This window comes from Mastomys coucha, unplaced genomic scaffold (assembly GCF_008632895.1).
Source record: "Mastomys coucha isolate ucsf_1 unplaced genomic scaffold, UCSF_Mcou_1 pScaffold6, whole genome shotgun sequence".
NCBI classification, from domain to species: Eukaryota; Metazoa; Chordata; class Mammalia; order Rodentia; family Muridae; genus Mastomys; species Mastomys coucha.
The window spans coordinates 121,961,837-121,966,122 of NW_022196912.1; the positions used below are offsets into that span (position 1 = coordinate 121,961,837).

The 4,286-nt window shown below is 43.8% G+C and overlaps 1 protein-coding gene across 2 annotated transcripts in view; it reads left to right on the top strand.

Annotated features, from left to right (window-relative positions):
* The first annotated feature begins 6 nt into the window (after nucleotides 1-6).
* The window catches only part of Ccnk (cyclin K), a 22,956-nt gene continuing 18,676 nt past the window's right edge, over nucleotides 7-4,286 (top strand). The window contains exons 1-2 of one of the 2 annotated variants that reach the window (XM_031357489.1): nucleotides 7-132; nucleotides 2,438-2,469. The gene's annotated coding sequence lies outside the window, so the exon portion shown is untranslated. The remainder of the gene's footprint in view (nucleotides 133-2,437; nucleotides 2,470-4,286) is intronic. The other variant, XM_031357490.1, reaches the window with a different exon arrangement.

The following is a 4,286-nucleotide window of genomic DNA, read 5'->3' on the forward strand; positions in this document are numbered from 1 at the left end:
TTCGCCGCCCCTCCAGCCGCCTATTAACGTCTCGAGACGCAGGGTAATGACGTAGTCCCCCGACATTCCACATCCAAGATGGCTGCTGTCAGGAAGGAGAGACGTCGCTAAGGGTTTTGCCTGAGGCGAGGGGTGAGTATCTAGCTGGCCGCGGGCAGCGCCGCCCACCTCCTGCGCGCTTGGTGGTCCGAGTCGGGTACATTCCAGCTGTCTGCGTTCTGTGGGAGAGTCCGGCTTCCCGGATTCCACCGCCCTCCTCCTAATCCCTGATGCACGTTGAAATCAGCAGGCGACGCTGTGTTGGGAGGCGAGGGAACTTCGGGAGAGGGTCTGATTACTCTGGGGTGCGCCACTAATGCCTAGAGCTGGACGCTGACCTCGCAGAGGAAAGTGATTGCGATTTGGGGTATTCCTAGCAGATGATGAAAAGGGTACGGGGCTTACACGCACATACCCTGCCTCGGACTGACCCGGTCATCCACGGCATGTGGATCCCTCTGTTAGTTAGGATTGAGGCTTTGGAAAGCGTTCCATGACTCTTGGACCATAGAACACAGGTTGGACCAGGAATGAAAAGGAACTTCTTCGGTAAGACTCTTTCTTACCCAGACGTCATCCTCTCCTGGGTGATTGGTTTGGCTCGGTGTTCAGGGAACTGATCTTTAGTAAGATGAGAAATACATTTATATGTTAATTTGAAAATGTTTAAACACTTCAACTTGCAAAATGTATACTTGGTGGTGTTCTTAACTTTGGACTACATGTAAAATACAGATTTCCATAAATCATTCAGTGTTTAAAATTAGTTACCACAGACTGGCTTTTTTTTTTTTTTTTTTTTTAAAGACAAGGTCTTCCTACACAGCCCTGGCTGGCGTGTAGCTCTCTTTGTAAACTAGGCTGGCCTCCAGCTCAAAGATATCCTCCTGCCTCCTGGACTTAAAATTTAAAAGGCATGTGCCATGAATCTTAGCTAAAGACTAGCTTTTTAGGTTTTAAAGACAAACTTCCCACAGGTTGTATCTTGATATATGTTGTTTAAAGAATAATTAGGCAGCATCTTGCAATTGTGGGTGTGCTTTACATTTTTTTATGAGTGATTCCATGAAAGTGTAGTGATTTCAAGCCCCAATACCTAGAACATTATATGACACTTAGTAAGCTATATTGCTGAATGAGTCATAATAGTTGGGAAATAGCCTTAGTAACGTTGATAAACATTTTGATTAAAATTGTTAGTGTCAGCTGGGTGGTAGTGGTGGCTCACATCTTTAATTAGAGCACTTGGGGGCAGAGACATGCAGATCTGTCTGAATTGAAGGCCACTCTGGTATACAGATTGAGTTCCAGGACAGCCAAGGCTACATAGAGAAGCAGTGTCCCAAAAACAGGGGGGGGGGGGGGGGGAGAAGCTGTTAGTGTTGCCAAAATCTTTGTTTGCTAAATAATTGATGACAAGTCAATAATTGCCCGTGATAAATAAAATTGGTTTTAAGTGTTTTCTCTTTTTTTTGTAGGAATTTTTTAAACAGTAACTAGTTAGGTTAAACTTAATTGGTATTCTTAAGAGCAGATAAATTATATAGCACTTACGTCACAGAGTAATTTCAATGTAACAGTTGTTCAGAGCTTTTGAGGAGCACTACAAATGCAGTTAATGATGGAAGGCTATGTGATAGAGGCTAATCCACGTCTAGAATCTTTTTAAAGTACAGATCAGCTATCTCTTTGATGTAAGAACTGATTAATGATCAGACTTCAGAAAAGAAAAAGCTAAGTGATCCAGATGGCATTTCTTTTGTTAGAGGGTAGAGCCAGGGCTAGAGAGCTGGCTTGGCAGCCAAGAAGACTGGCTGTTCCCTCGGAACTCATGAGGGTTGTTTCTGAACACCCTAACAGGCAATTTCTGAAAACCTACAATCCCAGCCACAGAGAATCCAGTTCCCACTACTGGCACCTATAGACACGTGATATACACAGGCACATATATACACATAAATGAGAAAAATCTTTCTAAAAATACATATAAAAAAACAGGATTGGAGAGACAGCTCTGTGGTTAAAGCACTTTCTATACAAGCACGAAGACCAGAGTTCAGACTCCTAGCACCCATATAAAAAGCTAGGCCTCATGATGCACCTCTTAACTGCAGTGCTACAAGACAGGTGGCTCCTACTGCATCACCTAGCTGACACTGTTTCCCAGGTTCCGTGAGAAACCCTCTCTCAAAAAGTAAGATTGAGGAAGATATGCTTATGTCACCCGCTGGCCTCTATAAATGCCTACATATGTGCATACAACAGAGTTTATTCCACTATAAATAGAGGGATGCTGAACATAAGTACATTTAGATTTCAAGACATATGTGTATCTTAGATAGGATGCAGTTGAATTGATGTGTGTTCATACTACTAACCCAGACTTGTTGATTGGCAGATTGATGTTGGCCTGAAGAAAGATCTTCATAGGTAAGCTATGGGGCTGTGGTCTTGTACTTACTCTGATTGATGTTTGAATCAGGAAAAAAGTATCTAAGAACCATGGTTCTTTCTGCTAGAGTAATGCCTCAAAAACTAAGACTATACTGGAAGCTAGAGAGGTGGCTCAGTGGCTGCTCTTCAGAGGACCCAGATTCAATTCTTAGCACCCATGTGGTGGCTCACAAATGTTTGTAACTCTAATCCCAGCAGATCTGACACCCACTTGTGACCTCCAAGGGTACCAGGCATGCACATGGTACACAGACATACATGTAAACAAAACATCCATCCTCCCCCCCAAAAAAAACCTTTCTAAGCCGGGCTGTGGTGGTGCATGCCTTTAATCCCAGCATTTAGGAAGCAGAGGCAGGTGGATTTCTGAGTTCCAGGACAGCCAGGGCTATACAGAGAAACCCTGTCTCCAAAAACCAAAAAAAGAAAAACTTTCTATGGAATGTAATCATTAAAAGAGAGGAAAAAGCGCTTGCTTCTTTTGAAGAGTTTTCAGGTTTGGTTCCTAGCACCCGAACTCAGGTGGCTTAAAACCACCTGTTAACTCCAGCCTCTGGCCTCTACTTGTGCCTGCATATGCCCACACACAGACACATAGCTTAAAGTCTTTTTAAAAGAATTGTGCTTCTCAAGTTAATAAATGTACACAGACCATGTAGTAAAACTAGGTAGCATGCTAGCTGACACTGAGGTCTTCTTTTTCTTTGCTAGAAGTTGAGTCTAGGTCCACGACATACTAGACAAATATTCCTCCAGTAAGCTCCATCCTTAGCTCTACAGTTTGTGAGGCAGAGAGAGTACAGCCATGCCAGCAGAGTGTGACTTCCTACTAAAAATAACAATGTCTTAGTAATAATAATGTTTACAGACTCGTCGGCTGTGAGATGAAGAAGGCCTGACTTTACAAAAGTGTTCTGCAAAGCCTTGTTGCATTTACAGAGACAAAGTACTGTGTAGATTGAGGAAACAGTGTCTTAGGCAGAGTCAGCAAGTCAGTCTCTTTGGATCCATTAACTTGAAATTCTTAGTGATAAATTCTGAGACTAAGAAAACATGTGACATGGTTACTATAAAATTTTGAATCACAACTAGATCATAGCTTCATAGCCAACCAACTCTAACTCAGACACCACCCACACTCTCTCACACATACACCAGCAAACTTTGAAATTAAATTTAAAATATACAATAAAGTACTATAAGAGATTTAAAACAAAAAAAGCCAGGCATGTGGTGGTATACACCTTTAGTCCCAACACTTGGGAGGCAGAGACAGGTAGATCTCTATGAGTTGGAGGCCAGTCTGGCCTGGTCTGCATAGTGAGTTTCAAGACAACCAGAGTTGTGTAGAGAGACCCTAGAAGGAAGAAAAAGAAGAAAGAAAAAATAATGGAAGCTATGGTGGTCAACAGTTGTAATCCCAGCACTTGGAAGGCTGAAACAGGAGGATTATGAGTGCTGGGCCAGCCCCAAGCACTCAGTGTGGAGCTGCCCCAAGATCCTCTTTTAGGAGCTACTCCTCCCCCTTTCTCCAACTTTTCCTTTTCTCCCTAGGGAAAGTGCTCCTCTCCATGTTGATGAATTTCTTTCTCCCTCTCCCTCCCTCTCTCCTTCCTTCCTCCTTCTCTCCCCTCCCTCTTCCTCTCTCCTTCCCTCTCTCTCCTTCTCTCTCCCTCTTCCCCCTCCCCCTCTCTTCTTCCCCTCCCCATCCCTCTTCCCCTCCTCCCTCTCTCTTCCTCTCCCCCCTCCCCTCTCTCTCCTCCCTTCTCTTCCCCCTCCCTCTCTCTCCTCCC